Source organism: Oryctolagus cuniculus, chromosome 16 (assembly GCF_051225735.1).
Source record: "Oryctolagus cuniculus isolate XC-2025 breed Fujian yellow rabbit chromosome 16, ASM5122573v1, whole genome shotgun sequence".
Classification (NCBI taxonomy): domain Eukaryota; kingdom Metazoa; phylum Chordata; class Mammalia; order Lagomorpha; family Leporidae; genus Oryctolagus; species Oryctolagus cuniculus.
The window spans coordinates 30,712,093-30,738,425 of record NC_142882.1 but is presented as its reverse complement, the minus strand read 5'-3'; positions in this window follow the sequence as shown (position 1 = coordinate 30,738,425).

Here is a 26,333-nt window from a genome sequence, read left to right as displayed (position 1 = left end):
AAACTCAGTTTGGAGGCAATTAATATCTGTCACCTCAGCCAAAGTGTTCCATTTGATTTTCCAAAACACAAAAACTCACCTTGGTAGTGTTACTTGTAGATTTCTAAGCTTCAAACGCCTATTAGTTGTGTTTTTTCTTTCGTAATGGCTATTCTGTACAAACTCTTCTTTGCATTGCATCAGAATACAAAATTTGGGAAGGAAGAAGGCAAAGCCAACTCAGACCCTGAAAACATTTGGGAAATTGCCACACAAGAAACCACAAATCGGCTGAGGCACTCAAAACAATGACACCAAGCCAGAAGTGGAGCAAGCCAACAGCTGTGCCCTGATTGAAAAAGAACCATCCTCTTGTGCCCTGAACTCCATATTGCAGCCTCAAAACCAAAGCTCACATCAGAAAATTCATTACAAACCATGATAAATAAGAAAAAAGAGAAAAAAGCCAAAGAAATGCAAGAATCCATATTGATATTGGGTTTGATTTAGTTGCAAGGAAACCGGCTGTTCCCAGATTCATCCACCACTAAAGCTGACTGCCTGTGGAATTCTGACTGAATTAACGTGACAATCGCAGTGAAACTCAAGAAACCAAATTTCAGCTGAGGCACCCAAAACAAAGAGAATAGCCAGAATTGGAGCAGGCCAACAGCTGTGCCCTGTTTGAAAAAGACCATTCCTCCAGTGCCCTGAACTCAAAATGCCAGCCTCAAAACCAAAGCTCACATCAGAAAATTCATTACAAACCATGATAAATAAGGGAAATGTGAAAAAGCCAAAGAAATGCAAGAGTCCTTTGTGATATTTGGCAGGATTTAGACACAAAGAAAATGGCTGTTTCCAGATTCATCCCCCCTTTCCACAGACTGACTTTGGAATTCTGATTGAATTCACCTCAAAATCGATCTCACACTCCATTTGGAGGGAATTAGAATCTGTCCCCTCAGCAGAAGCGTTCCATGTCATTTTCCAAAACACAGAATCTCATCTTGGTTGTGTTGCCTATGGATTTCTAATCCTGAAAGGTCAATTTGCTGTGTTTTTTTTTTTTCTTTCATAATGGCTACTCTGTCCAAAATCTTGCTTGTATTGCATCAGAATACAAAATTTGGGAAGGAAGAAGGCAAAACCAACTCAGACCCTGAAAACATTTAGGAAATTGCCACACAAGAAACCACAAATCAGCTGAGGCACCCAAAACAATGACAGCAAGCCAGAAGTGGAGCAAGCCAACAGCTGTGCCCTGATTGAAAAAGAACCTTCCTCTTGTGCCCTGAACTCAATATGCCAGCCTCAAAACCAAAGCTCACATCAGAAAATTCATACAAACCATGATAAATAAGGGAAATGTGAAAAAGCTGAAGAAATGCAAGCCTGTGGAATCCTAACTGAATTAACTGAATTAACCTGAAAATCTCAGTGAAACTGAGTTTGGAGGCAATTAATATCTGTCACCTCAGCCAAAATGTTCCATTTCATTTTCCAAAACACAAAAACAGCTTGGTCATGTTACCTGTAGATTTGTATGCTTCAAACACCTATTTGTTGTGTTTTTTATTTCATAATGGCTACTCTGACCAAAATCTTGCTTGTATTGCATCAGAATACAAAATTTGGGAAGGAAGAAGGCAAAGCCAACTCAGACCCAGAAAATTTTTAGGAAATTGCAGCTCAAAAAACCAAAAGTCAGCTGAGGCACCCAAAACCATGACAGCAAGCCAGAATTGGAGCAAGCCAACAGCTGTGCCCTGATTGAAAAAGAACCTTCCTCTTGTACCCTGAACTCAATATGCCAGCCTCAATACCAAAGCTCATATCAGAAAATTCATTACAAACCATGATAAATAAGAAAAAAGAGAAAAAAGCCAAAAAAATGCAAGAATCCATAATGATATAGGGCTTGATTTAGTCGCTAGGAAACCAGCTGCTCACGGATTCATCCACCCCTCCAGCTGACTGTGGAATTCTGACTGAATTAACCTGAAAATCGCAGTGAAACTCAGTTTGGAGGCAATTAATATCTGTCACCTCAGCCAAAGTGTTCCATTTTATTTTCCAAAACACAAAAACTCACCTTGGTCATGTTACCTGTTGATTTCTAAGCTTCAAACGCCTACTAGTTGTGTTTTTTATTTCATAATGGCTACTCTGTCGAAAATCTCGCTTGTATTGCATCAGAATACAAAATTTGGGAAGGAAGAAAGCAAAGCCAACTCAGACCCAGAGAACATTTAGGAAATTGCCACACAGGAAACCACAAATTGGCTGAGGAACCCAAAACAATGACAGCAAGCCAGAATTGCAGCAAGCCAACAACTGTACCCTCTTTGAAAAAGACAGGTCCTCCAGTACGCTGAACTCCATATTGCAGCCTCAAAACCAAGCTCACATCAGAAAATTCATTACAAACCATGATAATTCAGGGAAATGTGAAAAAGCCAAAGAAATGCAAGAGTCCTTTGTGATATTTGGCTGGATTCAGATACAAGGAAACTGGCTGTTTCCAGATTCATCCCCCCCTTCCACAGACTGACTTTGGAATTCTGATTGAATTCACCTCAAAATCGCACTCACACTCAATTTGGAGGGAATTAGAATCTGTCCCCTCAGCAGAAGGGTTCCTTGTCATTTTCCAAAACACAGAAACTCATCTTGGTCGTGTAGCCTGTAGATTTCTAATCCTGAAAGGGCAATGCGCTATGTTTTTTTTTTTTTCTTTCATAATGGCTACTCTCCAAAATCTTGCTTGTATTGCATCAGAATACAAAATTTGGGAATAAGTAGGCAAAACCGACTCATACCCAGAAAACATTTAGGAAATTGGCACTCAAGAAACCACAAATCAGCTGAGACACCCAAAACAATGACAGCAAGGCAGAATTGGAGCAAGCCAACAGCTGTGCCCTGATTGAAAAAGAACCTTCCTCTTGTGCCTGAACTCAATATGCCAGCCTCAAAACCAAAGCTCACATCAGAAAATTCATTACAAACCATGATAAATAAGAAAAAAGAGAAAAAAGCCAAAAAAATGCAACAATCCATAATGATATAAGGCTTGATTTAGTTACAAGGAAACCGGCTGTTCCCGGATTCATCCGCCCCTGCAGCTGACTGCCTGTGGAATTCTGACTGAATTAACCTGAAAATCACAGTGAAACTCAGTTTGGAGGCAGTTAATATCTGTCACCTCAGCCAAAGTGTTCCATTTTATTTTCATAAACACAAAAACTCACCTTGGTTATGTTACCTGTAGATTTCTAAGCTTCAAACGCCTATTTGTTGTGTTTTTTCTTTCATAATGGCTATTCTGTACAAACTCTTCTTTGCATTGCATCAGAATACAAAATTTGGGAAGGAAGAAGGCAAAGCCAACTCAGACCCAGAAAACATTTGGGAAATTGCCACACAAGAAACCACAAATCGGCTGAAGTACTCAAAATAAGGACAGCAAGCCAGAACTGCAGCCAGCCAACAGCTGTGCCCTGATTGAAAAAGAACCATCCTCTTCTGCCCTGAACTCAATATGCCAGCCTCAAAACCAAAGCTCACATCAGAAAATTCATTACAAACCATGATAAATAAGAAAAAAGAGAAAAAAGCCAAAGAAATGCAAGAGTACTTTGTGATATTTGGCTGGATTTAGACACAAGGAAACTGGATGTTTCCAGATTCATCCCCCCCTTCCACAGACTGACTTTGGAATTCTGATTGAATTCACCTCAAAATCGCACTCACAATCATTTGGGAGGGAATTAGAATCTGTCCCCTCAGCAGAAGCGTTCTATGTCATTTTCCAAAACACAGAAACTCATCTTGGTCGTGTTGCCTGTAGATTTCTAATCCTGAAAGGGCAATGCGCTGTGTTTTTTTTTTTTTCTTTCATAATGGCTACTCTCCAAAATCTTGCTTGTATTGCATCAGAATACAAAATTTGGGAATAAGAAGGCAAAACCGATCAGACCCAGAAAACATTTAGGAAATTGGCACTCAAGAAACCAAAAGTCAGCTGAGGCACCCAAAACAATGACAGCAAGCCAGAATTGGAGCAAGCCAACAGCTGTGCCCTGATTGAAAAAGAACCTTCCTCTTGTGCCCTGAACTCAATATGCCAGCCTCAAAACCAAAGCTCACATCAGAAAATTCATTACAAACCATGATAAATAAGGGAAATGTGAAAAAGCCAAAGAAATGCAAGAGTCCTTTGTGATATTTGGCAGGATTTAGACACAAAGAAAATGGCTGTTTCCAGATTCATCCCCCCCTTCCACAGACCGACTTTGGAATTCTGATTGAATTCACCTCAAAATCGCTCTCACACTCCATTTGGAGGGCATTAGAATCTGTCCCCTCAGCAGAAGCGTTCCATGTCATTTTCCAAAACACAGAATCTCACCTTGGATGTGTTGCCTATGGATTTCTAATCCTGAAAGGTCAATTTGCTGTGTTTTTTTTTTTTTCTTTATAATGGCTACTCTGTCCAAAATCTTGCTTGTATTGCATCAGAATACAAAAATTGGGAAGGAAGAAGGCAAAACCAACTCAGACCCTGAAAACATTTAGGAAATTGCCACACAAGAAACCACAAATCTGCTGAGGCACCCAAAACAATGACAGCAAGCCAGAAGTGGAGCAAGCCAACAGCTGTGCCCTGATTGAAAAAGAACCTTCCTCTTGTGCCCTGAACTCAATATGCCAGCCTCAAAACCAAAGCTCACATCAGAAAATTCATTACAAACCATGATAAATAAGAAAAAAGAGAAAAAAGCCAAAAACATGCAAGAATCCATAATGATATAGGGCTTGATTTAGTCGCTAGGAAACCGGCTATTCCCGGATTCATCCACCCCTCCAGCTGACAGCCTGTGGAATTCTGACTGAATTAACCTGAAAATCACAGTGAAACTCAGTTTGGAGGCAATTAATATCTGTCACCTCAGCCAAAGTGTTCCATTTTATTTTCGTAAACACAAAAACTCACCTTGGTCATGTTACCTGTAGATTTCTAAGCTTCAAACGCCTATTTGTTGTGTTTTTTCTTTCATAATGGCTACTCTGTACAAACTCTTCTTTGCATTGCATCAGAATACAAAATTTGGGAAGGAAGAAGGCAAAGCCAACTCAGACCCAGAAAACATTTGGGAAATTGCCACACAAGAAACCACAAATCGGCTGAGGTACTCAAAATAAGGACAGCAAGCCAGAACTGCAGCCAGCCAACAGCTGTGCCCTGATTGAAAAAGAACCATCCTCTTCTGCCCTGAACTCAATATGCCAGCCTCAAAACCAAAGCTCACATCAGAAAATTCATTACAAACCATGATAAATAAGAAAAAAGAGAAAAAAGCCAAAGAAATGCAAGAGTACTTTGTGATATTTGGCTGGATTTAGACACAAGGAAACTGGATGTTTCCAGATTCATCCCCCCCTTCCACAGACTGACTTTGGAATTCTGATTGAATTCACCTCAAAATCGCACTCACAATCATTTGGGAGGGAATTAGAATCTGTCCCCTCAGCAGAAGCGTTCTATGTCATTTTCCAAAACACAGAAACTCATCTTGGTCGTGTTGCCTGTAGGTTTCTAATCCTGAAAGGGCAATGCGCTTTTTTTTTTCTTCTTTCATAATGACTACTCTCCAAAATCTTGCTTGTATTGCATCAGAATACAAAATTTGGGAATAAGAAGGCAAAACCGACTCAGACCCAGAAAACATTTAGGAAATTGCCGCTCAAGAAACCACAAATCGGCTGAGGCACCCAAAACAATGACAGCAAGCCAGAATTGGAGCAAGCCAACAGCTGTGCCCTGATTGAAAAAGAACCTTCCTCTTGTGCCCTGAACTCAATATGCCAGCCTCAAAACCAAAGCTCACATCAGAAAATTCATTACAAACCATGATAAATAAGGGAAATGTGAAAAAGCCAAAGAAATGCAAGAGTCCTTTGTGATATTTGGCAGGATTTAGACACAAAGAAACTGGCTGTTTCCAGATTCATCCCCCCCTTCCACAGACCGACTTTGGAATTCTGATTGAATTCACCTCAAAATCGCTCTCACACTCCATTTGGAGGGCATTAGAATCTGTCCCCTCAGCAGAAGCATTCCATGTCATTTTCCAAAACACAGAATCTCACCTTGGTTGTGTTGCCTATGGATTTCTAATCCTGAAAGGTCAATTTGCTGTGTTTTTTTTTTTTTCTTTCATAATGGCTACTCTGTCCAAAATCTTGCTTGTATTGCATCAGAATACAAAAATTGGGAAGGAAGAAGGCAAAACCAACTCAGACCCAGAAAACATTTAGGAAATTGCCACTCAAGAAACCACAAATCAGCTGAGGCACCCAAAACAATGACAGCAAGCCAGAAGTGGAGCAAGCCAACAGCTGTGCCCTGATTGAAAAAGAACCTTCCTCTTGTGCCCTGAACTCAATATGCCAGCCTCAAAACCAAAGCTCACATCAGAAAATTCATTACAAACCATGATACATTAGGGAAATGTGAAAAAGCCAAAGAAATGCAAGAGTCCTTTGTGATATTTGGCAGGATTTAGACACAAAGAAAATGGCTGTTTCCAGATTCATCCCCCCCTTCCATAGACTGACTTTGGAATTCTGATTGAATTCACCTCAAAATCGCTCTCACACTCCATTTGGAGGGAATTAGAATCTGTCCCCTCAGCAGAAGCGTTCCATGTCATTTTCCAAAACACAGAACCTCATCTTGGTTGTGTTGCCTATGGATTTCTAATCCTGAATGGTAAATTTGCTATGTTTTTTTTTTTCTTTCATAATGGCTACTCTGTCCAAAATCTTGCTTGTATTGCATCAGAATACAAAATTTGGGAAGGTAGAAGGCAAAACCAACTCAGACCCCGAAAACATTTAGGAAATTGCCACACAAGAAACCACAAATCAGCTGAGGCACGCAAAACAATGACAGCAAGCCAGAAGTGGAGCAAGCCAACAGCTGTGCCCTGATTGAAAAAGAACCTTCCTCTTGTGCCCTGAACTCAATATGCCAGCCTCAAAACCAAAGCTCACATCAGAAAATTCATTACAAACCATGATACATTAGGGAAATGTGAAAAAGCCAAAGAAATGCAAGAGTCCTTTGTGATATTTGGCAGGATTTAGACACAAAGAAACTGGCTGTTTCCAGATTCATCCCCCCCTTCCATAGACTGACTTTGGAATTCTGATTGAATTCACCTCAAAATCGCTCTCACACTCCATTTGGAGGGAATTAGAATCTGTCCCCTCAGCAGAAGCGTTCCATGTCATTTTCCAAAACACAGAACCTCATCTTGGTTGTGTTGCCTATGGATTTCTAATCCTGAAAGGTCAATTTGCTGTGTTTTTTTTTTTTTTCTTTATAATGGCTACTCTGTCCAAAATCTTGCTTGTATTGCATCAGAATACAAAATTTGGGAAGGAAGAAGACAAAACCAACTCAGACCCCGAAAACATTTAGGAAATTGCCACACAAGAAACCACAAATCAGCTGAGGCACCCAAAACAATGACAGCAAGCCAGAAGTGGAGCAAGCCAACAGCTGTGCCCTGATTGAAAAAGAACCTTCCTCTTGTGCCCTGAACTCAATATGCCAGTCTCAAAACCAAAGCTCACATCAGAAAATTCATTACAAACCATGATAAATAAGGGAAATGTGAAAAAGCCAAAGAAATGCAAGAGTCCTTTGTGATATTTGGCAGGATTTAGACACAAAGAAACTGGCTGTTTCCAGATTCATCCCCCCTTTCCACAGACCGACTTTGGAATTTTGATTGAATTCACCTCAAAATCGCTCTCACACTCCATTTGGAGGGAATTAGAATCTGTCACCTCAGCAGAAGCGTTCCATATCATTTTCCAAAACACAGAATCTCATCTTGGTTGTGTTGCCTATGGATTTCTAATCCTGAAAGGTCAATTTGCTGTGTTTTTTTTTTTTTTTCTTTCATAATGGCTACTCTGTCCAAAATCTTGCTTGTATTGCATCAGAATACAAAATTTGGGAAGGAAGAAGGCAAAACCAACTCAGGCCCAGAAAACATTTAGGAAATTGCCACTCAAGAAACCAAGTCAGCTGAGGCACCCACAACAATGACAGCAAGCCAGAAGTGGAGCAAGCCAACAGCTGTACCCTGTTTTAAAAAGAACCTTCCTCTTTTACCCTGAACTCAATATGCCAGCCTCAAAACCAAAGCTCACATCAGAAAATTCATTACAAACCATGATAAATAAGGGAAATGTGAAAAAGCCAAAGAAATGCAAGAGTCCTTTGTGATATTTGGCAGGATTTAGACACAAAGAAAATGGCTGTTTCCAGATTCATCCCCCCCTTCCACAGACCGACTTTGGAATTCTGATTGAATTCACCTCAAAATCGCTCTCACACTCCATTTGGAGGGCATTAGAATCTGTCCCCTCAGCAGAAGCGTTCCATGTCATTTTCCAAAACACAGAATCTCACCTTGGATGTGTTGCCTATGGATTTCTAATCCTGAAAGGTCAATTTGCTGTGTTTTTTTTTTTTTTTCTTTATAATGGCTACTCTGTCCAAAATCTTGCTTGTATTGCATCAGAATACAAAAATTGGGAAGGAAGAAGGCAAAACCAACTCAGACCCTGAAAACATTTAGGAAATTGCCACACAAGAAACCACAAATCTGCTGAGGCACCCAAAACAATGACAGCAAGCCAGAAGTGGAGCAAGCCAACAGCTGTGCCCTGATTGAAAAAGAACCTTCCTCTTGTGCCCTGAACTCAATATGCCAGCCTCAAAACCAAAGCTCACATCAGAAAATTCATTACAAACCATGATAAATAAGAAAAAAGAGAAAAAAGCCAAAAACATGCAAGAATCCATAATGATATAGGGCTTGATTTAGTCGCTAGGAAACCGGCTATTCCCGGATTCATCCACCCCTCCAGCTGACAGCCTGTGGAATTCTGACTGAATTAACCTGAAAATCACAGTGAAACTCAGTTTGGAGGCAATTAATATCTGTCACCTCAGCCAAAGTGTTCCATTTTATTTTCGTAAACACAAAAACTCACCTTGGTCATGTTACCTGTAGATTTCTAAGCTTCAAACGCCTATTTGTTGTGTTTTTTCTTTCATAATGGCTATTCTGTACAAACTCTTCTTTGCATTGCATGAGAATACAAAATTTGGGAAGGAAGAAGGCAAAGCCAACTCAGACCCAGAAAACATTTGGGAAATTGCCACACAAGAAACCACAAATCGGCTGAGGTACTCAAAATAAGGACAGCAAGCCAGAACTGCAGCCAGCCAACAGCTGTGCCCTGATTGAAAAAGAACCATCCTCTTCTGCCCTGAACTCAATATGCCAGCCTCAAAACCAAAGCTCACATCAGAAAATTCATTACAAACCATGATAAATAAGAAAAAAGAGAAAAAAGCCAAAGAAATGCAAGAGTACTTTGTGATATTTGGCTGGATTTAGACACAAGGAAACTGGATGTTTCCAGATTCATCCCCCCCTTCCACAGACTGACTTTGGAATTCTGATTGAATTCACCTCAAAATCGCACTCACAATCATTTGGGAGGGAATTAGAATCTGTCCCCTCAGCAGAAGCGTTCTATGTCATTTTCCAAAACACAGAAACTCATCTTGGTCGTGTTGCCTGTAGGTTTCTAATCCTGAAAGGGCAATGCGCTTTTTTTTTTCTTCTTTCATAATGACTACTCTCCAAAATCTTGCTTGTATTGCATCAGAATACAAAATTTGGGAATAAGAAGGCAAAACCGACTCAGACCCAGAAAACATTTAGGAAATTGCCGCTCAAGAAACCACAAATCGGCTGAGGCACCCAAAACAATGACAGCAAGCCAGAATTGGAGCAAGCCAACAGCTGTGCCCTGATTGAAAAAGAACCTTCCTCTTGTGCCCTGAACTCAATATGCCAGCCTCAAAACCAAAGCTCACATCAGAAAATTCATTACAAACCATGATAAATAAGGGAAATGTGAAAAAGCCAAAGAAATGCAAGAGTCCTTTGTGATATTTGGCAGGATTTAGACACAAAGAAACTGGCTGTTTCCAGATTCATCCCCCCCTTCCACAGACCGACTTTGGAATTCTGATTGAATTCACCTCAAAATCGCTCTCACACTCCATTTGGAGGGCATTAGAATCTGTCCCCTCAGCAGAAGCATTCCATGTCATTTTCCAAAACACAGAATCTCACCTTGGTTGTGTTGCCTATGGATTTCTAATCCTGAAAGGTCAATTTGCTGTGTTTTTTTTTTTTTTTCTTTCATAATGGCTACTCTGTCCAAAATCTTGCTTGTATTGCATCAGAATACAAAAATTGGGAAGGAAGAAGGCAAAACCAACTCAGACCCAGAAAACATTTAGGAAATTGCCACTCAAGAAACCACAAATCGGCTGAGGCACCCAAAACAATGACAGCAAGCCAGAAGTGGAGCAAGCCAACAGCTGTGCCCTGATTGAAAAAGAACCTTCCTCTTGTGCCCTGAACTCAATATGCCAGCCTCAAAACCAAAGCTCACATCAGAAAATTCATTACAAACCATGATAAATTAGGGAAATGTGAAAAAGCCAAAGAAATGCAAGAGTCCTTTGTGATATTTGGCAGGATTTAGACACAAAGAAAATGGCTGTTTCCAGATTCATCCCCCCCTTCCATAGACTGACTTTGGAATTCTGATTGAATTCACCTCAAAATCGCTCTCACACTCCATTTGGAGGGAATTAGAATCTGTCCCCTCAGCAGAAGCGTTCCATGTCATTTTCCAAAACACAGAACCTCATCTTGGTTGTGTTGCCTATGGATTTCTAATCCTGAAAGGTCAATTTTCTGTGTTTTTTTTTTTCTTTCATAATGGCTACTCTGTCCAAAATCTTGCTTGTATTGCATCAGAATACAAAATTTGGGAAGGAAGAAGACAAAACCAACTCAGACCCCGAAAACATTTAGGAAATTGCCACACAAGAAACCACAAATCAGCTGAGGCACCCAAAACAATGACAGCAAGCCAGAAGTGGAGCAAGCCAACAGCTGTGCCCTGATTGAAAAAGAACATTCCTCTTGTGCCCTGAACTCAATATGCCAGTCTCAAAACCAAAGCTCACATCAGAAAATTCATTACAAACCATGATAAATAAGGGAAATGTGAAAAAGCCAAAGAAATGCAAGAGTCCTTTGTGATATTTGGCAGGATTTAGACACAAAGAAACTGGCTGTTTCCAGATTCATCCCCCCTTTCCACAGACCGACTTTGGAATTTTGATTGAATTCACCTCAAAATCGCTCTCACACTCCATTTGGAGGGAATTAGAATCTGTCACCTCAGCAGAAGCGTTCCATATCATTTTCCAAAACACAGAATCTCATCTTGGTTGTGTTGCCTATGGATTTCTAATCCTGAAAGGTCAATTTGCTGTGTTTTTTTTTTTTTTTCTTTCATAATGGCTACTCTGTCCAAAATCTTGCTTGTATTGCATCAGAATACAAAATTTGGGAAGGAAGAAGGCAAAACCAACTCAGGCCCAGAAAACATTTAGGAAATTGCCACTCAAGAAACCAAGTCAGCTGAGGCACCCACAACAATGACAGCAAGCCAGAAGTGGAGCAAGCCAACAGCTGTACCCTGTTTTAAAAAGAACCTTCCTCTTTTACCCTGAACTCAATATGCCAGCCTCAGAACCAAAGCTCACATCAGAAAATTCATTACAAACCATGATATATAAGAAAAAGGAGAAAAAAGCCAAAGAAACGCAAGAATCCGTAATGATATCGGGCTTGATATAGTCGCAAGGAAACCGGCTGCTCCCGGATTCATCCACCCCTCCAGCTGACTGCCTATGGAATTTTGACTGAATTAACCTCAAAATAGCAGTGAAACTCATTTTGGAGACAATTAATATTTGTCACCTCAGCTAAAGTGTTCCATTTTATTTTGCAAAACACAAAAACTCACCTTGGTCGTGTTACCTGTAGATTTCTAAACTTCAAATGCCTATTTGTTGTGTTTTTTATTTCATAATGGCTATTCTACCCAAACTCTTGTTTGTATGGCGTCAGAATACAAAATTTGGGAAGGAAGAAGGGAAAAACAACTCAGACCCAGAAAACATTTAGCAAATTGCCACTCAAGAAACCACAAATCAGCTGAGGCACCCAAAACAATGACAGCAAGCCAGAATTGAGGCAGGCCAATAGCTGTGCCCTGTTTGAAACAGAACATTCCTCTTGCTCCCTGAACTCCATTTTGCAGCCTCAAAACCAAAGCTCATATCAGAAAATTCATTACAAACCATGATAAATAAGAAAAAGGAGAAAAAAGCCAAAGAAATGCAAGAATCCGTAATGTTATTGGGCTTAATTTAGTCACATGGAAGCCGGCTGTTCGCGGATTCATTCACCCCTCCAGTTGACTGCCTGTGGAATTCTTACTGAATTAACCTGAAAATCGCAGTGAAACTCAGTTTGGAGGCAATTAATATCTGTCACCTCAGCCAAAGTGTTCCATTTGATTTTGCAAAACACAAATCTCACCTTGGTCGTGTTACCTGTAGATTTCTAAGCTTCAAACGCCTATTTGTTGTGTTTTTCTATTTCATAATGACTACTCTGCCAAAACTCTTGTTTGTATGGCGTCAGAATACAAAATTTGGGTAGGAAGAAGGCAAAAGCAACTCACACCCAGAAAACATTTAGGAAATTGCCGCTCACAAACCACATATCGGCTGAGGCACCCAAAACAATGACAGCAAGCCAGAATTGGAGCAGGCCAACTGCTGTGCCCTGTTTGAAAAAGACCATTCCCCCGGTGCTCTGAACTCCATATTGCAGCCATAAAACCAAAGCTCACATCAGAAAATTCATTACAAACCATGATAAATAGGAAATCAGAGAAAAAAGCCAAAGAAATGCAAGAATCCATAATGACATTTGGCCTTATTAGTCACAAGGAAACCGGCGGTAGCTGAATTCATCCTCTGCTCCAGCTCACTGCCTGTGGAATTCTGACTGAATTAACCTGAAAATCGCAGTGAAACTCAGTTTGGAGGCAATTAATATCTGTCACCTCAGCCAAAGTGTTCCATTTTATTTTCCAAAACACAAAAACTCACCTTGGTCATGTTACCTGTAGATTTCTAAGCTTCAAATGCCTATTTGTTGTGTTTTTTATTTCATATTAGCTACTCTGCCCAAACTCTTGTTTGTATGGCGTCAGAATACAAAATTTGGGAAGGAAGAAGGCAAAACCAACTCAGACCCAGAAAACATTTAGGAAATTGCCACTCAAGAAACCAGAAATCGGCTGAGGCATCCAAAACAATGACAGCAAGCCATAATTGGAGCAAGCCAACAGCGGTACCCTGTTTGAAAAAGAACCTTCCTCTTTTACCCTGAACTCAATATGCCAGCCTCAGAACCAAAGCTCACATCAGAAAATTCATTACAAACCATTATAAATAAGAAAAATGAGAAAAAAGCCAAAGAAATGCAAGAATCTGTAATGATATCGGACTTGATATAGTTGCAAGGAAACCGGCTGTTCCCGGATTCATCCACCCATCCAGCTGAATGCCTATGGAATTCTGACTGAATTAACCTCAAAATAGCAGTGAAACTCATATAGGAGACAATTAATATCTGTCACCTAAGCTAAAGTGTTACATTTTACTTTGCAAAACACAAAAACTCACCTTGGTCGTGTTACCTGTAGATTTCTAAGCTTCAAACGCCTATTTCTTGTGTTTTTTATATCATAATGGCTATTCTACCCAAACTCTTGTTTGTATGGCGTCAGAATACAAAATTTGGGAAGGAAGAAGGCAAAACCAACTCAGACCCAGAAAACATTTCGCAAATTGCCACTCAAGAAACCACAAATCAGCTGAGGATCCCAAAACAATGAAAGCAAGCCAGAATTGGAGCAGCACAACAGCTGTGCCCTGTTTGAAAAAGAACCTTCCTCTTCTGCCCAGAACTCAATATGCCAGCCTCAGAACCAAAGCTCACATCAGAACATTCATTACAAACCATGATAAATAAGAAAAAGGAGAAAAAAGCAAAAGAAAAGCAAGAATCCATAATGATATAGGGCTTGATTTAGTCGCTAGGAAACCGGCTGTTCCAGGAATCATCCACCCCTCCAGCTGACTGCCTGTGGAATTCTGACAGAATTATCCTGAAAATCGCAGGGAAACTCAGTTTGGAGGCAATTAATATCTGTCACCTCAGCCAAAGTGTTCCATTTGATTTTGCAAAACACAAATCTCACCTTGGTCGTGTTACCTGTAGATTTCTAAGCTTCAAACCCCTTTTGTTGAGTTTTTCTATTTCATACTGCCTACTCTGCCGAAACTCTTATTTGTATGGCGTCAGCATACAAAATTTGGGAAGGAAGAAGGCAAAACCAACTCAGACCCAGAAAACATTTAGGAAATTGCCACTCACAAACCACATATCGGCTGAGGCACCCAAAACAATGACAGCAAGCCAGAATTGGAGCAGGTCAACAGCTGTGCCCTGTTTGAAAAAGACCATTCCCCCGGTGCCCTAAACTCCATATTGCAGCCACAAAACCAAAGCTCACATCAGAAAATTCATTACAAACCATGATAAATAGGAAATCAGAGAAAAAAGCCAAAGAAATGCAAGAATCCATAATGACATTTGGCCTTATTAGTCACAAGGAAACCGGCTGTTCCCGGATTCATCCTCTGCTCCAGCTGACTGCCTGTGGAATTCTGACTGAATTAACCTGAAAATCGCAGTGAAACTCAGTTTGGAGGCAATTACTATCTGTCACCTCAGCCAAAGTGTTCCATTTTATTTTCCAAAACACAAAAACTCACCTTGGTCGTGTTACCTGTAGATTTCTAAGCTTCAAACGCCTTTTGTTGTGTTTTTTATTTCATAATGGCTACTCTGCCCAAACTGTTGTTTGTATGGCGTCAGAATACAAAATTTGAGAAGGAAGAGGGCAAAACCAACTCAGACCCCGAAAACATTTAGGAAATTGCTGCTCAGAATCCTCAAATCGGCTGAGGCACCCAAAGCAATGACAGCAAGCCAGAATTGAAGCAGGCCAACAGCTGTGCCCTGTTTGAAAAAGACCATTCCTCTGGTGCCCTGAACTCCATATTGCAGCCTCAAAACCAAAGCTCACATCAGAAAATTCATTACAATCCATGATAAATAAGAAAACATAGAAAAAATCCAAAGAAATGCAAGAATCCATAATGACATTTGGCCTGAATAGTCACAAGGAAACCGGCTGTTCCCGGATTCATCCACACCTCCAGCTGACAGCCTGTGGAATTCTGACTGAATTAACCTGAAAATCGCAGTGAAACTCAGTTTGGAGGCAATTACTATCTGTCACCTCAGCCAAAGTGTTCCATTTTATTTTCCAAAACACAAAAAATCACCTTGGTCATGTTACCTGTAGATTTCTAAGCTTCATACGCCTATTTATTGTGTTTTTTATTTCATAATGGCTACTCTGCCCAAACTCTTGTTTGTTTGGCGTCAGAATACAAAATTTCAGAAGGAAGAAGGCAAAACCAACTCAGACCCAGAAAATATTCAGGAAATTGCCCCTCAAGAAACCAAAAGTTAGCTGAGGCACCCAAAGCAATGACAGCAAGCCAGAATTAGAGCAAGCCAACAGCTGTGCCCTGTTTGAAAAAGAACCTTCCTCTTCTGCCCTGAACTCAATATGCCAGCCTCAGAACCAAAGCTCACATCAGAAAATTCATTACAAACCATGATAAATAAGAAAAAGGAGAAAAAAGAAAAGAAAAGCAAGAATCCATAATGATATTGGGCTTGATTCAGTCGCAAGGAAACCGGCTGTTTCCGGAATCATCCGCCCCTCCAGCTGACTGCCTGTGTAATTCTGACTGAATTAACCTGAAAATCGCAGTGAAACTCAATTTGGAGGCAATTAATATCTGTCACCTCAGCCAAAGTGTTCCATTTGATTTTGCAAAACACAAATCTCACCTTGGTAGTGTTACTTGTAGATTTCTAAGCTTCAAACGCCTATTTGTTGTGTTTTTCTATTTCATAATGGCTACTCTGCCGAAACTCTTGTTTGTATGCCGTCAGAATACAAAATTTGGGAAGGAAGAAGGCAAAACCAACTCAGACCCAGAAAACATTTAGGAAATTGCCGCACAGAATCCACAAATCGGCTGAGGTACTCAAAACAATGACAGGAAGCCAGAATGGGAGCAGGCCAACAGCTGTGCCCTGTTGGAAAAGACCATTCCTCTGGTGCCCTGAACTCCATATTGCAGCCTCAAAACCAAAGCTCACATCAGAAAATTCATTACAATCCATGATAAATAAGAAAACATAGAAAAAATCCAAAGAAATGCAAGAATCCATAATGACATTTGGCCTGAATAGTCACAAGGAAACCGGCTGTTCCCGGATTCATCCACACCTCCAGCTGACAGCCTGTGGAATTCTGACTGAATTAACCTGAAAATCGCAGTGAAACTCAGTTTGGAGGCAATTACTATCTGTCACCTCAGCCAAAGTGTTCCATTTGATTTTCCAAAACACAAAAACTCACTTTGGTCATGTTACTGGTAGATTTTGAAGGTTTAAATGCCTATTTGTTGTGTTTTTTATTTCATAGTGGCTACTCTGCTGAAACTCTTGTTTCTATGGCATCAGAATACATAATTTGGGAAGGAAGAAGGCAAAACCAACTCAGACCCAGAAAACATTTAGGAAATTGCCACTCAAGAAACCAAAAGTCAGCTGAGGCACCCAAAACAATGATAGCAAGCCAGAATTGGAGCAAGCCAACAGCTGTACCCTGATTGAAAAAGAACCTACCTCTTCTGCCCTGAACTCCATATTGCAGCCTCAAAACCAAAGCTCACATCAGAAAATTCATTACAAACCATAAAAAATAAGAAAAATGAGAAAAAAGACAAGGAAATGCAAGAATCCATAATATTGGGCTTGATTCAGTCGCAAGGAAACCGGCTGTTCCCGGATTCATCCAGCCCTCCAGCTGACTGCCTGTGGAATTCTGACTGAATTAACTGGAAAATCGCAGTGAAACTCAGTTTGGAGGCAATTAATATATGTCACCTCAGCCAAACTGTTCCATTTGATTTTCCAAAACACAAATCTCACCTTGGTCGTGTTACCTGTAGATTTCTAAGCTTCAAACGCCTATTTGTTGTGTATTTCTATTTCATAATGACTACTCTGCCAAAACTCTTGTTTGTATGGCGTCAGAATACAAAATTTGGGTAGGAAGAAGGCAAAAGCAACTCACACCCAGAAAACATTTAGGAAATTGCCGCTCACAAACCACATATCGGCTGAGGCACCCAAAACAATGACAGCAAGCCAGAATTGGAGCAGGCCAACTGCTGTGCCCTGTTTGAAAAAGACCATTCCCCCGGTGCTCTGAACTCCATATTGCAGCCATAAAACCAAAGCTCACATCAGAAAATTCATTACAAACCATGATAAATAGGAAATCAGAGAAAAAAGCCAAAGAAATGCAAGAATCCATAATGACATTTGGCCTGAATAGTCACAAGGAAACCGGCTGTTCCCGGATTCATCCACACCTCCAGCTGACAGCCTGTGGAATTCTGACTGAATTAACCTGAAAATCGCAGTGAAACTCAGTTTGGAGGCAATTAATATCTGTCACCTCAGCCAAAGTGTTCCATTTGCTTTTCCAAAACACAAAAACTCACTTTGGTCATGTTACTGGTAGATTTTGAAGGTTTAAATGCCTATTTGTTGTGTTTTTTATTTCATAGTGGCTACTCTGCTGAAACTCTTGTTTCTATGGCATCAGAATACATAATTTGGGAAGGAAGAAGGCAAAACCAACTCAGACCCAGAAAACATTTAGGAAATTGCCACTCAAGAAACCAAAAGTCAGCTGAGGCACCCAAAACAATGATAGCAAGCCAGAATTGGAGCAAGCCAACAGCTGTACCCTGATTGAAAAAGAACCTACCTCTTCTGCCCTGAACTCCATATTGCAGCCTCAAAACCAAAGCTCACATCAGAAAATTCATTACAAACCATAAAAAATAAGAAAAATGAGAAAAAAGACAAGGAAATGCAAGAATCCATAATATTGGGCTTGATTCAGTCGCAAGGAAACCGGCTGTTCCCGGATTCATCCAGCCCTCCAGCTGACTGCCTGTGGAATTCTGACTGAATTAACTGGAAAATCGCAGTGAAACTCAGTTTGGAGGCAATTAATATATGTCACCTCAGCCAAACTGTTCCATTTGATTTTCCAAAACACAAATCTCACCTTGGTCGTGTTACCTGTAGATTTCTAAGCTTCAAACGCCTATTTGTTGTGTTTTTCTATTTCATAATGACTACTCTGCCAAAACTCTTGTTTGTATGGCGTCAGAATACAAAATTTGGGTAGGAAGAAGGCAAAAGCAACTCACACCCAGAAAACATTTAGGAAATTGCCGCTCACAAACCACATATCGGCTGAGGCACCCAAAACAATGACAGCAAGCCAGAATTGGAGCAGGCCAACTGCTGTGCCCTGTTTGAAAAAGACCATTCCCCCGGTGCTCTGAACTCCATATTGCAGCCATAAAACCAAAGCTCACATCAGAAAATTCATTACAAACCATGATAAATAGGAAATCAGAGAAAAAAGCCAAAGAAATGCAAGAATCCATAATGACATTTGGCCTTATTAGTCACAAGGAAACCGGCGGTAGCTGGATTCATCCTCTGCTCCAGCTCACTGCCTGTGGAATTCTGACTGAATTAACCTGAAAATCGCAGTGAAACTCAGTTTGGAGGCAATTAATATCTGTCACCTCAGCCAAAGTGTTCCATTTTATTTTCCAAAACACAAAAACTCACCTTGGTCATGTTACCTGTAGATTTCTAAGCTTCAAATGCCTATTTGTTGTGTTTTTTATTTCATATTAGCTACTCTGCCCAAACTCTTGTTTGTATGGCGTCAGAATACAAAATTTGGGAAGGAAGAAGGCAAAACCAACTCAGACCCAGAAAACATTTAGGAAATTGCCACTCAAGAAACCAGAAATCGGCTGAGGCATCCAAAACAATGACAGCAAGCCATAATTGGAGCAAGCCAACAGCGGTACCCTGTTTGAAAAAGAACCTTCCTCTTTTACCCTGAACTCAATATGCCAGCCTCAGAACCAAAGCTCACATCAGAAAATTCATTACAAACCATTATAAATAAGAAAAATGAGAAAAAAGCCAAAGAAATGCAAGAATCTGTAATGATATCGGACTTGATATAGTTGCAAGGAAACCGGCTGTTCCCGGATTCATCCACCCATCCAGCTGAATGCCTATGGAATTCTGACTGAATTAACCTCAAAATAGCAGTGAAACTCATATAGGAGACAATTAATATCTGTCACCTAAGCTAAAGTGTTACATTTTACTTTGCAAAACACAAAAACTCACCTTGGTCGTGTTACCTGTAGATTTCTAAGCTTCAAACGCCTATTTCTTGTGTTTTTTATATCATAATGGCTATTCTACCCAAACTCTTGCTTGTATGGCGTCAGAATACAAAATTTGGGAAGGAAGAAGGCAAAACCAACTCAGACCCAGAAAACATTTCGCAAATTGCCACTCAAGAAACCACAAATCAGCTGAGGATCCCAAAACAATGAAAGCAAGCCAGAATTGGAGCAGCACAACAGCTGTGCCCTGTTTGAAAAAGAACCTTCCTCTTCTGCCCAGAACTCAATATGCCAGCCTCAGAACCAAAGCTCACATCAGAACATTCATTACAAACCATGATAAATAAGAAAAAGGAGAAAAAAGCAAAAGAAAAGCAAGAATCCATAATGATATAGGGCTTGATTTAGTCGCTAGGAAACCGGCTGTTCCAGGAATCATCCACCCCTCCAGCTGACTGCCTGTGGAATTCTGACAGAATTATCCTGAAAATCGCAGGGAAACTCAGTTTGGAGGCAATTAATATCTGTCACCTCAGCCAAAGTGTTCCATTTGATTTTGCAAAACACAAATCTCACCTTGGTCGTGTTACCTGTAGATTTCTAAGCTTCAAACCCCTTTTGTTGAGTTTTTCTATTTCATACTGCCTACTCTGCCGAAACTCTTATTTGTATGGCGTCAGCATACAAAATTTGGGAAGGAAGAAGGCAAAACCAACTCAGACCCAGAAAACATTTAGGAAATTGCCACTCACAAACCACATATCGGCTGAGGCACCCAAAACAATGACAGCAAGCCAGAATTAGAGCAGGTCAACAGCTGTGCCCTGTTTGAAAAAGACCATTCCCCCGGTGCCCTAAACTCCATATTGCAGCCACAAAACCAAAGCTCACATCAGAAAATTCATTACAAACCATGATAAATAGGAAATCAGAGAAAAAAGCCAAAGAAATGCAAGAATCCATAATGACATTTGGCCTTATTAGTCACAAGGAAACCGGCTGTTCCCGGATTCATCCTCTGCTCCAGCTGACTGCCTGTGGAATTCTGACTGAATTAACCTGAAAATCGCAGTGAAACTCAGTTTGGAGGCAATTACTATCTGTCACCTCAGCCAAAGTGTTCCATTTTATTTTCCAAAACACAAAAACTCACCTTGGTCATGTTACCTGTAGATGTCTAAGCTTCAAACGCCTATTTGTTGTGTTTTTTATTTCATAATGGCTACTCTGCCCAAACTGTTGTTTGTATGGCGTCAGAATACAAAATTTGAGAAGGAAGAGGGCAAAACCAACTCAGACCCCGAAAACATTTAGGAAATTGCTGCTCAGAATCCACAAATCGGCTGAGGCACCCAAAACAATGACAGCAAGCCAGAATTGAAGCAGGCCAACAGCTGTGCCCTGTTTGAAAAAGACCATTCCTCTGGTGCCCTGAACTCCATATTGCAGCCTCAAAACCAAAGCTCACATCAGAAAATTCATTACAATCCATGATAAATAAGAAAACATAGAAAAAATCCAAAGAAATGCAAGAATCCATAATGACATTTGGCCTGAATAGTCACAAGGAAACCGGCTGTTCCCGGATTCATCCACACCTCCAGCTGACAGCCTGTGGAATTCTGACTGAATTAACCTGAAAATCGCAGTGAAACTCAGTTTGGAGGCAATTACTATCTGTCACCTCAGCCAAAGTGTTCCATTTTATTTTCCAAAACACAAAAAATCACCTTGGTCATGTTACCTGTAGATTTCTAAGCTTCAAACGCCTATTTATTGTGTTTTTTATTTCATAATGGCTACTCTGCCCAAACTCTTGTTTGTTTGGCGTCAGAATACAAAATTTCAGAAGGAAGAAGGCAAAACCAACTCAGACCCAGAAAATATTCAGGAAATTGCCCCTCAAGAAACCAAAAGTTAGCTGAGGCACCCAAAGCAATGGCAGCAAGCCAGAATTAGAGCAAGCCAACAGCTGTGCCCTGTTTGAAAAAGAACCTTCCTCTTCTGCCCTGAACTCAATATGCCAGCCTCAGAACCAAAGCTCACATCAGAAAATTCATTACAAACCATGATAAATAAGAAAAAGGAGAAAAAAGAAAAGAAAAGCAAGAATCCATAATGATATTGGGCTTGATTCAGTCGCAAGGAAACCGGCTGTTTCCGGAATCATCCGCCCCTCCAGCTGACTGCCTGTGTAATTCTGACTGAATTAACCTGAAAATCGCAGTGAAACTCAATTTGGAGGCAATTAATATCTGTCACCTCAGCCAAAGTGTTCCATTTGATTTTGCAAAACACAAATCTCACCTTGGTAGTGTTACTTGTAGATTTCTAAGCTTCAAACGCCTATTTGTTGTGTTTTTCTATTTCATAATGGCTACTCTGCCGAAACTCTTGTTTGTATGCCGTCAGAATACAAAATTTGGGAAGGAAGAAGGCAAAACCAACTCAGACCCAGAAAACATTTAGGAAATTGCCGCACAGAATCCACAAATCGGCTGAGGTACTCAAAACAATGACAGGAAGCCAGAATGGGAGCAGGCCAACAGCTGTGCCCTGTTGGAAAAGACCATTCCTCTGGTGCCCTGAACTCCATATTGCAGCCTCAAAACCAAAGCTCACATCAGAAAATTCATTACAATCCATGATAAATAAGAAAACATAGAAAAAATCCAAAGAAATGCAAGAATCCATAATGACATTTGGCCTGAATAGTCACAAGGAAACCGGCTGTTCCCGGATTCATCCACACCTCCAGCTGACAGCCTGTGGAATTCTGACTGAATTAACCTGAAAATCGCAGTGAAACTCAGTTTGGAGGCAATTACTATCTGTCACCTCAGCCAAAGTGTTCCATTTGATTTTCCAAAACACAAAAACTCACTTTGGTCATGTTACTGGTAGATTTTGAAGGTTTAAATGCCTATTTGTTGTGTTTTTTATTTCATAGTGGCTACTCTGCTGAAACTCTTGTTTCTATGGCATCAGAATACATAATTTGGGAAGGAAGAAGGCAAAACCAACTCAGACCCAGAAAACATTTAGGAAATTGCCACTCAAGAAACCAAAAGTCAGCTGAGGCACCCAAAACAATGATAGCAAGCCAGAATTGGAGCAAGCCAACAGCTGTACCCTGATTGAAAAAGAACCTACCTCTTCTGCCCTGAACTCCATATTGCAGCCTCAAAACCAAAGCTCACATCAGAAAATTCATTACAAACCATAAAAAATAAGAAAAATGAGAAAAAAGACAAGGAAATGCAAGAATCCATAATATTGGGCTTGATTCAGTCGCAAGGAAACCGGCTGTTCCCGGATTCATCCAGCCCTCCAGCTGACTGCCTGTGGATTTCTAACTGAATTAACCTGAAAATCGCAGTGAAACTCAATTTGGAGGCAATTACTATCTGTCACCTCAGCCAAAGTGTTCCATTTTATTTTCGTAAACACAAAAACTCACCTTGGTCATGTTACCTGTAGATTTCTAAGCTTCAAACGCCTATTTGTTGTGTTTTTTCTTTCATAATGGCTATTCTGCCCAAACTCTTGTTTGTATGGCAGCAGAAAAGAAAATTTGGATACGAAGACGGTAAAACCAACTCAGACCCAGAAAACATTTAAAAAATTGCCGCTCAAGAAACCAAAATCAGCTGAGGCAGCCAAAACAATGAAGGCAAGCCAGAATTGGAGCAAGCCACAGCTGTACCCTGTTTAAAATGACCATACTTCCAGTGCCGTGAACTCCATACTGCAGCCTCAAAACCAAAGCTCACATCAGAAAATTCATTACAAACCATGATAAATAAGAAAACATAGAAAAAAGCCAAAGAAATGCAAGAATTCATAATGATATTGGGCTTGATTCAGTCGCAAGGAAACCGGCTGTTCCCGGATTCATCCACCCCTCCAGCTGACTGCCTGTGCAATTCTGACTGAATTAACCTGAAAATCGCAGTGAAACTCAGTTTGGAGGCAATTAATATCTGTCACCTCAGCCAAAGTGTTCCATTTTATTTTCCAAAACACAAAAACTCACTTTGGTCATGTTACCTGTAGATTTATAAGCTTCAAAATCCTATTTGCTGTTTTTTTTTTTGTCATAATGGCTACTCTCCCCAAACTCTTGTTTGTAGAAATCAGAATACAAAATTTGGGAAGGTAGAAGGCAAAACCAACTCAGACGCAGAAAACAAGTAGGAAATTGCAGCTCAGGAAACCACAAATCGGCTGAGGCTCAAAACAATGACAGCAAGCCAGAATTGGAGCAGGCCAACAGCTTTGCCCTGTTTAAAAGGTCCATTCCCCCGGTGCCCTGAACTCCATATTTCAGCCTCAAAACCAAAGCTGACATCAGAAAATTCATTACAACCCATGATAAATAAGAAAAAGGAGAAAAAAGCCAAAGAAATGCAAGAATCCATAATGATATTGGGCTTGATTTAGTTGCAAGGAAACTGGCTGTTCCCGGATTCATCCACCCCTCCAGCTGACTGCCTGTGGAATTCTGACTGAATTCACCTGAATATCGCAGTGAAACTCAGTTTGGAGGCAATTAATATCTGTCACCTCAGCCAAAGTGTTCCATTTTTTTTTCCAAAACACAAAAACTCACCTTGGTAATGTTACCTGTAGATTTCTAAGCTTTAAATGCCTATTTGTTGTGGTTTTTATTTCATAATTGCTACTCTGTCCAAACTCTTGTTTGTGTTGCATCAGAATACAACATTTGGGAAGGAAGAAGGCAAACCCAATTCAGACCCAGAAAACATTTAGGAAATTGCCGCTCAAGAAACTAAAAGTCAGCTGAGTCACCCAAAACAATGACAGCAAGCCAGAATTGGAGCAGGCCAACAGGTATGCCCTGTTTGAAAAAGACCATTCCTCCGTTACCCTGAACTCCATATTGCAGCCTCAAAACCAAAGCTCACATCAGAAAATTCATTACAAACCATGATGAATAATGGAAATGTGAAAAAGCCAAAGAAATGCAAGAGTCCTTTGTGATACTTGGCGGGATTAGACAAAAGGAACCTGGCTGTTTCCAGATTCATCCCCCCATCCACAGACTGACTTTGGACTTCTGATTGAATTCACCTCAAAATCCCACTCACATTCAATTTGGATGAATTAGTATCTCTCCCCTCAGCAGAAGGGTTCCATATCATTTTCCAAACCACAGAAACTCATCTTGGTCATGTTGCCTGTAGATTTCTAATCCTGAAAGGCCAATTTGCTGTGTTTTTTGTTTTCTTTCATAATGGCTACTCTGTCGACAATCTTGCTTGTATTGCATGAGAATACACAATTTGGGTATGAAGAAGGGAAAACCAACTCAGACCCAGAAAATATTCAGCAAACTGACCCTCAAGAAACCAAAAGTCAGCTGAGGCACCCAACAATGACAGCAAGCCAGAATTGGAGCAAGCCAACAACTGTGCCCCAATTGAAAAAGAACCATTCTCTTGTGCCATGAACTCCATATTGCAGCCTCAAAACCAAAGCTCACATCATAAAATTCATTACAAACCATGATAAATAAGGGAAATGTGAAAAAGCCAAAGAAATGCAAGAGTCCTTTGTGATATTTGGCTGGATTTAGACACAAGGAAACTGGCTGTTTCAGGATTCATCCCACCCTTAAACAGACTGACTTTGGAATTCTGATTGAATTCACCTCAAAATTGCACTCACACTCAATTTGGAGGAAATTAGTATCTGTCCCCTCGGCAGAAGGAGTCCAAGTCATTTTCCAAAACAAAGAAACTCATCTTGATTGTGTTGCCTGTACAGTTCTAAACATGAAAGGCCAATTTGCTTTGTTTTTTTTTTTTTCTTTCATAATGGCTACTCTGTCAAAATCTTGCCTGTATTGCATCAGAATACAAAATTTGGGAATAAGAAGGCAAAACTAACTCAGACCCAGAAAACATTTAGGATATTGCCACTCAAGAATCCACAAATCAGCTGAGGCACCCAAAACAATGACAGCAAGCCAGAATTGGAGCAGGCCAACAGCTGTGTCCTGATTGAAAAACAACCTTCCTCTGGTGCCCTGAACTGAATATGCCAGCTTAAAACCAAAGCTCACATCAGAAAACTCATTACAAACCATGATACATAAGAAAAATGAGAAAAAAGCCAAAGAAACGCAAGAATCCATAATGATATTGGGCTTGATTTAGTCAAAAGGAAACCGGGTATTCCCAGATTCATCCACCCCTCCAGCTGACTGCCTGTGGAATTCTGACGGAATTATCCGGAAAATCGCAGGGAAACTCAGTTTGGAGGCAATTAATATCTGTCACCTCAGCCAAAGTGTCCCATTTTATTTTCCAAAACACAAAAACTCACCTTGGTCGTATTACCTGTGGATTTCTAAGCTTCAAACGCCTATTTATTGTGTTTTTTTTTATGGCAAAATGGCAAGTCTGTCCAAACTCTTTTTTGTATTGGGTCAGAATACAAAATTTTGGAAGGAAGAAGGAATACCAACTCAGACGAACAAAACATTTAGGAAATTGATGCTCAAGAAACCTCAAATCGGCGGAGGCAACCAAAACAATGACAGTAAGCCAGAATTGGAGTAACCCAGCAGCTGTGCCCTGATTGAATAAGAACCTTCCACTTGTGCCCTGAACTCCATATTCCAGCCTCAAAACCAAAGCTCACATCAGAAAATTCATTACAAACCATGATAAATAAGAAAAATGAGACAAAAGCCAAAGAAATGCAAGAATCCATAATGAGATTGGGCTTGATTCAGTCGCAAGGAAATGGGCTGTTCCTGGATTCATCCACCCCTCCAGCTGACTGCCTGTGGAATTCTGACTGAATTAACCGGAAAATCGCAGTG